This window comes from Thunnus maccoyii, chromosome 21 (genome assembly GCF_910596095.1).
Source record: "Thunnus maccoyii chromosome 21, fThuMac1.1, whole genome shotgun sequence".
NCBI lineage: Eukaryota > Metazoa > Chordata > Actinopteri > Scombriformes > Scombridae > Thunnus > Thunnus maccoyii.
Window position 1 is genome coordinate 4,383,371 of NC_056553.1, and position 13,107 is coordinate 4,396,477.

The 13,107-nt window shown below is 37.2% G+C and overlaps 1 long non-coding RNA gene across 1 annotated transcript; it reads right to left on the reverse strand.

Moving 5' to 3' along the window:
• Positions 1-730: 730 nt before the first annotated feature.
• On the reverse strand, positions 731-12,768 carry LOC121887843. Its single transcript, XR_006093071.1, has 7 exons — positions 12,281-12,768; positions 8,420-8,540; positions 8,089-8,158; positions 6,614-7,251; positions 3,602-3,671; positions 1,443-1,505; positions 731-1,016 (listed from the first exon to the last, which is right to left on the reverse strand). It is a non-coding gene; the product is annotated as an uncharacterized LOC121887843 (long non-coding RNA).
• Positions 12,769-13,107: the final 339 nt, after the last annotated feature.

A 13,107-nucleotide genomic window follows, 5' to 3' on the forward strand; every position in this document is an offset into this window, starting at 1 on the left:
AGCAGTTTTAAGCTGACACAGAACTCTGAGTTTTCACTGAACCCGCTTTCTGGAATGGACCCTCGTAGTAATAGATTAAAGGGTGACAACTAAAGCTGCAACATTTAGTCAGTTTGTTGAATGGTAGAAAATTAACCATTATTTTGACAACCAATTACTTCTTTTGAGTCATTTTTTAAGAAACAATGCCAAAATTCTCTGATTCCAGCTTCTCAAATGTGAATATTTTCTGGTTTCTTCAGTCTTCTATGATAATAAAGAAGACATCTGAGTCACCTTGGGCTTTGGGAAACACTAACTAAAGCTGTCAAATAAACGTAATGGAGTAGAAGGTACAATATCTCCATCTGAGATGTAGTGGAGTGGAAGTATAAAGTAGCGTAAAATATAAACACTCAAGTAAAGTACAAGTACCTTCAAATTGTACTTAAGCAATTAATTACATTCCACCATTGTCTATAGCCATAGCACATCCCAGTCCACATACTTTTTGTACTTCTGGTTTGAGGCTGTTTTAAATGGTTTGGGCTCCTTCGTTCCAGTCATCATCTTAATGCTACAGCATACACTGATATGTCAGACAGTAGTCTTCTAACTTTGTAGCAACAGTTTGTGGGAACGCCCTTGTCTTCCTCTTTGCTAGTTTGTATATATTCTTGTCAAGTTAATATTCTCCCATTAACGCTGCATTGCCAGTCAAACATTGTATGTGTGAAAAACATGACCCAACTCCATTTAATATGATTTATTTTTGGTTCCAGGTTCAACTCCAAAAAAGAACAACTCTGCTATTACTGTTTTAGTTCATTTTACAACATAAGATCATAACGATTGGTTTTAAAGTAGATATAAAATGGCATACATTTTAAACAGATACTTTAATGAATGAAATGAATAGTAAATCAGGAGTTCAGAGTTGCTCTGTTGCCTTGATGTGTTGGTTATGCTGCAACATCTTCCTCCATGTCTTGAAAGCTGAGCTTTGAAGTCCACAAAGGTGGACAACCAAATTTTCCCTGCAGTGGAGAGAGGGTGAGGGGGGAGGTGATAATAGAAAGAAAGGGGAACAGTTAGACAGAAAAGTGCAGGATATTTACTGCGTACTAGTTGATTTGGTTTAAGTTGGATAGACTTCAAGTATTAGTATTTTTGGAGGATGTTGTAAAGACAGTGGAGCTGAGAGAGAGAGCTGCTGTGGTTGAGCGAGCTAGAGGGCCAGCCTGGGCTGGATTGTATTAAAGGCTGGAAAAACAAAAAAGTGTACAAATGTTACGTTAATCTGTATTATAAATGCTTACACATGAGTCAGCCAGCATTACGTTACTGGCAAAATGTATTGCTGTTGCAATTCAGTAGTATATGAACATAATTTCTAGGAGACAGGGTTGCAAAGATCCACCAACATAGTAGACTCTTAGTCTTGTTTCATGGCAGATCCTTACCACCTCATCTGCTGCCACTTGGAGTTTGGATAGATACACGTCCATCCCTTCCATGTTTTAACCCTGGAAAAAGGAAACAGAGAAATAAAACCATCAGACATTGCCTCAATATTTGGTCATTTGGCTGATGCTCTTTTCCAGAAAACCTTTAATTAAACATTAGCTTAAGAGTTTCTCTCTGTTGTTGTTAACTCATAAGAGTTGGGAATCTTTTATCATTTCAAAAATGCCCCTGTGCAAACACATAGAATCAAATGACACTCAATGATCCAGTTATATCATATATTTGGATCTGTATAGAATTTAACCACAATAAAACAATGATTTTAGTCGCAATAACATTTTTGTCACTTTCAGGATGGAGCCCACAGTGTCAGAAAGAAAAGGAGAAAAACATCAGAATGACCATTTTTCAGTAGATTACAGGAAATGACAGGAAAGAGAATATTTGTGTGAGCATGTTCAAAGACGTGCTTAAAGGTAGGCATGTTTCCAACAACCCCGTCTTGGACGCTGTTCATAACACTCTTCAATTAACAGTTTGAATCAATTGGCCATTGTACCTTGTTGCCAGTTGCAGTGCAGCACTCTGGCGGTACACATATACCCGTTGAAAACTGTGCAACAAACCATTACACACATACACAGACATTATTCAGTAATACCTTTGGTATTTGTTTACTTAGCAAAATAGTAAGCACACATTGTTACATACAGAGAGGTACCCAGACAAGTACATAGGTCTTCTTATTGAAGTGTAGGAAATCAGACTTCATCCAGATCTTAAAATTAAATTGTTAAGATGCTTTCCATAGTAACTGAAAAACAAAAAAATGTACAAATGTTACGTTAATGTGTATTATAAATGCTCTAAACCTACTGAAAGTCATGTTTAGTTTGATTGACGGAGACCTGAAATGATAAATACACATTATTACAAACTTCACTAGAGCAGGGTCCTTTAAGTCCTCATCTTTAATTGGTGTTTACATCCAGCATCTTTTAAGGAGAAAATTAACTGTAAATAGGTACATAGATTCAATTATTCTTTATTATTTGAGTAGGCAGCCCCAACAACCACTGTAAATAACATAGGGGAGCTTGTATGTTGCTCTGAGCGCACAGTAACAACTGTAGGCGACTCACATGAGTATATCAACATTTTTACTTTTCTCACATCTAGATTTTGGCAGATGGACCGTCAGAGGAAACTGTTTAGAGAGATAATTTTTAAGGCGTTTTACTTTAGATGGTGACAATATAGATACAGAAGACAGGATGGGAGGGTGAAAATAGGATGAGGGTCAATAGGATGACATACACAATCAAAATGGGGTGTTGTGGTTAAATGGTGTTTTAACCACTCGGCTACGAGGCTACGAGGACGCCACAACCCTGCTTTTGTTGTTGTAATGCACAGTCTGTCTTGTTTTCTCCTGTTCTGTATTAATAATAATTGATTTAATTAATTAATGTTAATATGAATTAATAATAGACAAAAGCATGCCAAGATATACACAAGAAACCATAATAAAATGATCTTAGAAGACACTTTTATACAATCCAGCCTAGGCTGCTGAGGGAAAAATTGCAGGTTATGCAGGTAGATGTCCCCATGATCTCATGGATCAAGGACTACCTAACGGGCAGACCACAGACTGTGAGGCTACAGGGCTGTGTGTCTGCACTCCTGGTGTGCAATATCAGGTTCTCCCCAGTGGACTGTTCACCCTCTACACATCAGATCTCAGGTACATCTCTGAATCATGTCATCTGCAGCAATTCTTGGATGACACTGCCACTGTGGGATGTGTGAAGGATGGACAAGAGGGGGAGTATAGACACCTGATGGACCACTTTGTGAAGTGGTGCACGGAAAACCTCCTGCATATGAACGTGGCCAAGACCAAGGAGATTGTGGTGGACTTTAGAAGGAAGAAGGCCCCACCTGCTCCAGTATGCATCAGTGGGAGTAATGTGGAGACGGGTTAACACTTATTAATACCTGGCGTTCATCTGAATATCTGATGTTTCCCTTACTGGCAAAATGTATTTGCTGTTGCAATTCAGTAGTATATGAACATAATTTCTAGGAGACAGGGTTGCAAAGATCCACCAACATAGTAGACTCTTAGTCTTGTTTCATGGCAGATCCTTACCACCTTCATCTGCTGTTTCAGCCACTTGGAGTTTGGATAGATACACGTCCATCCCTTCCATGTTTTAACCCTGGAAACAGGAAACGGAGAAATAAAACCATGAGACATTGCCTTAATATTTGGTCATTTGGCTGATGCTCTTTTCCAGAAAACCTCTAATTAAACATTAGCTTAAGAGTTTCTCTCTGTTGTTGTTAACTCATAAGAGTTGGGAATCTTTTATCATTTCAAAAATGCCCCTGTGCAAACACATAGAATCAAATGACACTCAATGATCCAGTTATATCATATATTTGGATCTGTATAGAATTTAACCACAATAAAACAATGATTTTAGTCGCAATAACATTTTTGTCACTTTCAGGATGGAGCCCACAGTGTCAGAAAGAAGAGAAGAAAAACGTCAGAGTGACCATTTTTCAGTAGATTACAGGAAATGACAATGGAAAGAGAATATTTGTGTGAGCATGTTCAAAGACGTGCTTAAAGGTAGGCATGTTTCCAACAACCCCATCTTGGATGCTGTTCATAACACTCTTCAACTGGCCATTGTACCTTGTTGCCAGTTGCAGTGCAGCACTCTGGCGGTACACATATACCCGATGAAAACTCTGCAACAAACCATTACACACATACACAGCCATTATTCAGTAATACCTTTGGTATTTGTTTACTTAGCAAAATAGTAAGCACACATTGTTACATACAGAGAGGTACCCAGACAAGTACATAGGTCTTCTTACAGAAGTGTAGGAAATCAGATTTCATCCAGATCTTAAAATGAAATTGTTAAGATGCTTTCCATAGTAACGGAAAAACAAAAAAATGTACAAATGTTACGTTAATGTGTATTATAAATGCTCTAAACCTACTGAAAGTCATGTTTAGTTTCATTGACAAAGACATGTGTCACACCCTGCCTGGTCTTTTTGTGTTTTTATGTTCATTGGGGTTTCCTGGTTTGCACTTCTGTTTAGTCCTTCTGGTCATGTGGGTTTTCTTGTTGTATTTGGGTGATGGGTTTGGACTCCCCTTTGTTGTTTGGCCTGGCATATTGTGTACTTGGGTTTGGGTTCATGGTGGTTCTTGGACAGGTTGGTGTGGGTTGTATTTGGAGTTTTGTGTTTTTTGGGTTTTGGTTTTGTTGCTGTGTTTCCCTTGTGTGTTCATGTGCTCCTCCTCACCTGCCCTGCATCACCCTTGTTAGCCCTGCTCTGCTCTGTCTTCCCCACACCTGCCCTGTATCAGTCTCGTCAGCCCTGCCCTGCCTCCTGTGTTTCCCTCAGCCAATCACTCCCAGCCTGCTCTTGTGTCTCGTCACCTGTTCCCCATTCCGTGATTAGTTTAGTCTATATTTAAGGTCTGGTTTTGAATTGAGTCTTTGTTGGATCATTTGTTCTGTGCAGCTTGTTCTGTTTTGCCCTGTCCTAACCACCTCAAGATTAAAGGTTTTCATCTGCCCTGCAATCTCTCTGCATGCTGGTCTCTGCAATTGCGTCCATTCTTGCTACTCAACGTGACAACCTGAAATGATAAATAATCTTTACTACAAACTTCACTAGAGCAGGGTCCTTTAATTCCTCATCTTTAATTGGTGTTTACATCCAGCATCTTTTAAGGAGAAAATTAACTGTAAATAGGTACATAGATTCAGTTATTCTTTTATGTGGAAAACATACAGAGTAGGCAGCCCCAACAACCATTATAAATAACATAGGGGAGCTTGTATGTTGCTCTGAGCACACAGTAACAACTGTAGGCGACTCACATGAGTGTATCAACATTTTTACTCTTTTCTCACATCTAGATTTTGGCAGATGGACCGTTAGAGGAAACTGTTTAGAGAGATAATTTTTAAGGCGTTTTGCTCTAGATGGTGACGATATAGATACAGAAGACAGGATGGGAGGGCGAGAATAGGATGACATGCACAATCAAAATGGGGTGTTGTGGTTAAATGGTGTTTTAACCACTCGGCCACGAGGATGCCACAACCCTGCTTTTGTTGTTGTAATGCACAGTCTGTCTTGTTTTCTCCTGTTCTGTATTAATAATAATTCATTTAATTAATTAATTTTAATATGAATTAATAATAGACAAAAGCATGCCAAGATATACACAAGAAACCATAATAAAATGATCTTAGAAGACACAACAAATAATATATTACTAATGATAAGAGGAAATCCAGGGGATCTTGTCCCATCTCCAACTGTATCTTCATATGGGTTTAAGCTTAATAACAATAACAACTTTATTTGTATAGCACCTTTCATACAAAAAAGAAATGCAGCTCAAAGTGCTTTGTAGCAAAAGAAATGACATGCACCAAGTGCTTCTCATCAACAAAGACTTAAGCGTCATAAAATGAACATAAAAACATGTAAATGTACATAAGAGGGAAAATAAAACATTTTGATTTAAGATAAAATAAAGTGAAAATGGGACACATAATAAAGTAAAATGATTTTGATAACCAATTAATTGTTTTGAATCATTTTTTAAGAAATAATGCCAAAATTCTCTGATTCCAGCTTCTCAAATGTAAATATTTTCTGATTTCTTCAGTCTTCTATGATGATAAACTGAATATCTTTGGGTTGTGAACTGTTGGTCGGGATTAAAGAAGACATTTGAGTCACCTTGGGCTTTGGGAAACACTAACTAAAGCTGTCAAATAAATGTAATGGAGTAGAGAGTACAATATCTCCATCTGAGATGTAGTGGAGTGGAAGTATAAAGTAGCATAAAATATAAACACTTAAGTAAAGTACATGTACCTTAAAATTGTACTTAAGTACTTAATTGCATTCCACCACTGTCTACATACATTAATTAACATTTTCTCTTTATGTTGACAGAAATCGTAAGTCAGCCAGCATTACGTTTCTGGCAAAACGTATTTGCTGTTGCAATTCAGTAGTATATGAACATCATTTCTAGGAGACATGGTTGCACAGAGCCACCAGCATGGCTGTAGAGTCTTAGTCTTGTTTCATGGCAGATCCTTACCACCTTCATCTGCTGTTTCAGCCACTTGGAGTCTGGTTTGATACACCACACTCCTTTCCATGTTTTAACCCTGGAAACAAAGATTACTGCCATGATAGAGATCATGCAGTAAGCTCATTTTAAGTTATAAACTGCTTTGGTGAAATTTTATTTTATACAGATTGGACAAATTGCACAGTAATTGTCTTTACAGTGATACTGTACTTGGCTACATCAGAGGGGATGTCCATTGACACAATGATGACTGAGATCTACAGCTAAGAATGACCCTGATTGACTGATCACACATTTATTTATAGATCGAGCATTTCCATTTTAACTGCACAGACTCTGAGTTACATATACAGCAATGAATCACCACTGCTCTGACTGTATTACAAGCCTCTAATATACTAAAAGCGAACATTATACATGTAGAAAAACAACAGTTTTCAAATCAATTTAATACAATTTATCTTTGGCTTTATTTCTCCCAAAAAAGAACAACTCTGCTTGAAACATCTTGATATTTCAGTAAAAGCAATAAGTAGTAAATCATCAGAAATTGTTCTAGACTGCTGTTTTTATTCCAAATCATCTTCATCCAGGACTTCAAATCTGAGTTTGTGTGAGAATTCTGAAGGACACCTCAATCTTCCCTGTGGTGCAGAGAGGCAGAAGGAAAGGTTAAAACGCACAGAACAGGATTCCATTAAATTCATTATATCTTTGTGAATTTGTTTTAGCGATCAGTTGTACTGCTTGACTCTTTTATCTCTGTACTTTTCAATTAGCACCTGAAGGACTCTAAGACTGTGAGAAATAAGATTCTCTGCTCTGATGACACCAAGATTGAACTGTTTGGCCCCAATTCTAAACCTCATGTCTGGAGGAAACTAGGCACCGCTCATCACCTGCCCAATACCATATTAACGGTGAAGCATGGTGGTGGCAGCATAATTTTGCGAGGGTATTTTTCAGCAAGAGGACATCCCAATCGAACATCTCTGGAGACAGAGCTTGATCTGCAGAGAAGACTGGCAAAAAATCCCCAAGCCAGTTGTGCAAAGCTTGTCGCACCATACCCAAGAAGACTCAAGGCTGTAAACACTGCCAAAGGTGCTTCAACTAAGTGCTGAGTGAAGGGTCTGAATATTTAGTTTCATATTTCCTTTTTAATTAATTTGCAAAAATTTCTAAAATTTTGTTTTTGCTCTGTCATTATGGGTATTGAGTGTAGATTGATGAAGTAAAATGAATTTAAATGATTTTAGTATAAGACTGCAACATAACAAAATGTGAAAAAAGTGAAGAGGTCTGAATACTTTCTGAATGCACTTTAGTTCGCTAAAATCTAAACTTCCTAGTTGTAAGCAAAACAGCAGTTAAAGCACCTGCAAGGTTTGAAATGATATTGATATGATATATTAAGCACTTTATGGGCTCATAAAATATCATGTTTGTAAACCCAGCAGATTTTAACAGCTAATTCTCACCTCATTTATTTCCTTTTTGAGCCACGGGGTATCTGGTTTGAGACACTTGAAACCATTGTTGGTCTCAATCCTAGAAACAGGAAACAGAGAAATGAAACAATTAGACATTTTTACCTGAATGTTGGCTGATGCTTCTATCCAGAACACCTCATTAAACATTAACCCTGAAACAACTATGATTGCATGTCACTGAGTGGTGTTCCGGTATCATGAAGTTCTTCTCAACTAGTTTTCCAGCAGATTACAATAATGACATCAGAGAGAGATGAATACAGATTTATTCAGATGTAGTATGTTTAAAGACATGTTCAAAAGAACATGCTGTACTTACATGAAGGCATCGTACTTGCAACCCTTTCGTGATTTCTGTTCAACACATGTCTTGATTGGCCCAATAGATTTCTTCCTTGGAGCATTGGCTTTCATGCAGCAGGGATAAAATATGCCAAAACCTGCCAGACAATATAACACACACACAGAGAGAGAGAGAGAGAGAGAGAGAGAGAGAGAGAGAGAGAGAGAGAGAGAGAGTGAGTCATCAATACAAGCATGACACATTGTTACACACTGGGACGTACCAAGACAATGTGATCGGTCCAAGATTCACCACTAATAGAGAATAAACAGAATAAGCATCTCCCAAACAGAGGATGTTTTGAAGTTGCATTTTTTTTAAACCAGACTACTTGAGGTGAACGTATGTAAAAATGCTCCCTGCAAGTCAAAAACCAGGGCTTCAACCTCATTTTAACACTTCATTTGCAAGGTTACCTCTACTTCCTCCTCATGATTGTTCATACATGTCAAAATGTTCACACATGCCCATGATTGTCTGTTCAGTTGCCTGTTGCTAAGGTTGTTTGCATTGTCAATTTGCATATTTTGGATCAGATTCAGTTCGTTGTGTATTACCGGCAGAGGTTCATCCTCTTCATCGATGACGCGGTTGTTTCTGTCGTTTACTGTTACATTCACATTTTGTTAATGCCCACATCCAAATTGAAATATGATTCTTATCATCATAACAAGTAACCTGGAGCTTGTTCTTGCCCTTCTCTCTCTAAATGAAGAGGATGTAAAGAGGAAGAGGATGCTAAAGTCTAATGATGAGTGAACCAGAGAGGTGTGATCTTATATACTGCAGCTTCACTCTAAAAGAGGAAGCACTCTTTCGTGCACAATGTTTCTGGGGAGGCTCACACAAACCCTGAAGGTTGTCAACTTTGTTGATCATGTCCAGGTTTATCCTCTTCACCGATGACACTCTCATTTCTGTCATTTACTGTTACATTCACATTTTGCTGATGCCCGCATCCAAACTGAACTACGATTCTTATCATCATGACAAGTAACCTGGAGCCTGTTCCTTAAAGCAGCTTTAAATGCCCTCTAAGGTACCCCCACATAATGATAAAAGGCCCTCTAAGGTGCCCACACAATATTATAAAGTGCCCTCTAAGGTACCCCCACAGTATTATAAAATACCCTCTAAGATGCCCACATAAAGGAGAAAACATACCAAAGTTCTGTAATAATTGTCTAGTTATGGGTAAATCAGGATGAAATGCCCTGTAAAGGGCCTCTATATGTGAAAATCTCGAATGAGGTGCCCTCATGGTGCCCTTTCAGGGAAAGAAAAAGTGATGGTGCCCTGTAAAGAACCTCTAAAAATGACAAAACATGATGTGCTCTTTAAATGAAGTGGATGTAATGCAGTGTCCTATCATGCTGTTGTAATGGGATGAGCTGGATGTTCTATATGGATGCCCTTCTGATAAACAAAAAAAAATTAATAAAATTAATAAAATAATTTAGGGTTCCCCTAAGTCTAACATACTGAAGTGAAGAATTGGGTGCTGTTTATATGAAAAAAGGTGCCTTATAGGGTGCACTTTACAGGAGAAAAACATTGTGAAGTGGGGGCCCATGAATGTGTCAGCTGCCCTTTTACTGATGTTCACCTCCAAACTGAACTGCAATGAGTTCATCTGAAGAATATACACTCTATAGTCAATGGTGAAGGAAGTACTCAGAGCCTTTGCTTAAGTAAAAGTATCAATACCACAATGTAAAAATACTTCATTACAAGTAAAAGTCCTGCATTTAAAATTCTATTTCAGTAAAGGTACAGAAGTATTACCAACTAATTTTACTTAAAGTACTAAAGCTAGAGTACTCGTTTTGCAGAAAATTAGGCTGTGACTAATAAATTAAATAAATTTAACTGAATAAATTATCACTACTGATGAGTCAATACATAAGCAGCATGTTATAGTTGTATCTACTCGAGGTGGAGCTAGTTTGAACTACTTTGTGAGGGTCATGAGATAAATCTGAGGGGTCTTGAAATGAGAGACTGGGTAGGAAAGGAAACATCAATCAATCTAATTTTTCTAAACTTTTCTTCAATATTTACATGTTTGTGAAATATTGGAGACTTTTATCTCTTTGGGCCTCAAACTGTTATTTATTTGAAACCATGTGAGGCAAAATTTATAATTGCTTTGGTGGAACTGCAAACAACTCATAGACATCTGAAATATGACAAAGAGACACAAATACATTTTTGTAAGAGGCCACAAGTCAAAAAGTTTGGGAACCATCGGTTTAATCTTTAATAATGCGGTAATAAAGATAATAAGTAAGTAATAAAGATAATGAGATATTAATGATAAATATTATATTTTATAAATAAAATATAAATGATTAAAGCTGTCAAATAAATGTAGTGGAGTAGAAAGTATAAAGTTGCATAAAATGAAAATACTCAAGTAAAGTAAAAGTACCTTAAAATTGTACTTAAGCACAGTACTTGAGTGAATGTACTTAGTTACTTTCCACCACTGTCTATAGCCACAGCACATCCCGAGCCACACCTCTGGTTTGAGGCTGTTTTTAATGGTTTGGTCTGCTTCATTCTAATGAAGGGAAGTCTTAATGCTACAGAATAAAGTGATACGTTAGACAGTAGTCTTCTAACTTTGTGGCAGCAGTTTGGGGAACACCCTTGTCTTCATCTTTGCCAGTCTGTACATATTCATGTTACTCTCAAGTTAATATTTCCCCATTGACACTGCATTACCAGTCAAAGTCAGACATTGCATGTGTGAAAAACATCATTCAACTCCATTTAAATCCATTTTATTTTTGGTTGCAGGTTCAACTCCAAAAACTCAGCTATTACTGTTTTATTTTATTTTACAACATAAGATCATGAAGATTGGTTTTTAAAGTTGATATAAAATGACATACATTTTAAACATAACACCAATGTAAAGGCCATTAAGGTAGTCAAGTCAGGACAAGACAAAAGTATGTATAACCCTCTCAAAATCATTAAATGACAAGAAGGACTTGACCTTAGATAATTGCCTCAGCTGGATTTGACCACTGGGTTTATCTGTTTGTCCAATTTACAATCACTGTCCAGTACCACACCCAAATTTTTTTACAGTGGGCTTTACATATGGTTCCAGGGAACACAGGTCCATCTGACAAGTGATAAACAAGTTATTTTCTGGCTTAGGTTCAATTTCTATTCCAATTGCCGGTTTGAAGAGGAAAACAGGTTGGGGAACAAAAACAAAAACAGTAAAAAATGGGGAGTGGATTTCATTTTTTTAATTCACATGAAAATAGGAAAAACAAAATAATGCATTTCTTTATCCTTTTATCAAACAAGTCGAGTCTCAGCCAGAAGTACATAATTGCTTGCAAACATATTCACCGCAACAACTTTATATGTGTCACTGATGAGTTTTTAGCTTGTTCCACTGCCCCCAATTGGTAAAAACTATCAAGTAATGTAATTGTAAGTAAGTAATTGTAAATTGTAAGTAATTGTGCTCTAAGATTAATTAGTTCATGTTCTCGACACAATAATTTGTGGTAGTAACTGACGGTAATGACCAGAAACTTGCATAAACCGATATTTTGTCATATGTTGAAAATAAAGCAGAGGTAAACACAACAATAAAAAAAGCTTATAAAGAAAAGTGCACCATAATAACCTGTAACTTCACTTCCTCCTGCTACACTAACTTAACATTGACTTTAAGTAATTAACATCAAGGCCAGAGCCATAATCACATTAACACCAATACTGTTTGTTAGTTTTGTTGAAGAATACTTGACTATTATTATTTTCTTATCCTATATTCAAAGCAATGCAAAAAAACATGAAGAGTCATACCGTGTGATGAAAAGAAGGACATCACAACAGCCAGGGTGAGCAGACAAACCCAGAGAGTCTTCTTCATATTCAAATACTGCACGGCACAAAAACTGACTCTGGATCTCAGCTGTAAATGTCTCCTTGATTCAGTTACTAACGGTTCAACTTGCCAAAGTCTTATGATGACTGAACCATAGCGTTTTGATCTTATATACTGCAGCTTCACACTAAAAGAGGAACCACCCTTTTATGCACAATGTTTCTGGGGAGGCTCACATAAACCCTGACGGTTGTGGACTTTGTTGATCATGTCCAAATATGTTCAGGTTTGTTCTGTATCTCGGACAACGGTTCATCCTCTTCACCGATGACACTGTCCTTTCTGTGGTTTACTGTTGCATTCACATGTTGCTGATGCTCACATCCAAACTGAACTACGATTCTTATCATGATGACAAGTAACCTGCAGCCTGTTCCTTAAAGCAGTTTTAAGCTGACACAGAACTCTGAGTTTTCACTGAACCCGCTTTCTGGAACGGACCCTCGTAGTAATAGATTAAAGAGTGACAACTAAAGCTGCAACATTTAGTCAATTTGTTGAATGACAGAAAATTAACCATTATTTTGATAACCAATTACTTGTTTTGAGTCATTTTTTAAGAAATAATGCCAAAATTCTCTGATTCCAGCTTCTCAAATGTGAATATTTTCTGGTTTCTTCAGTCTTCTATGATAATAAAAAAGACATTTGAGTCACCTTGGGTTTTGGGAAACACTAACTAAAGCTGTCAAATAAACGTAATGGAGTAGAAAGTACAATATCTCCATCTGAGATGTAGTGGAGT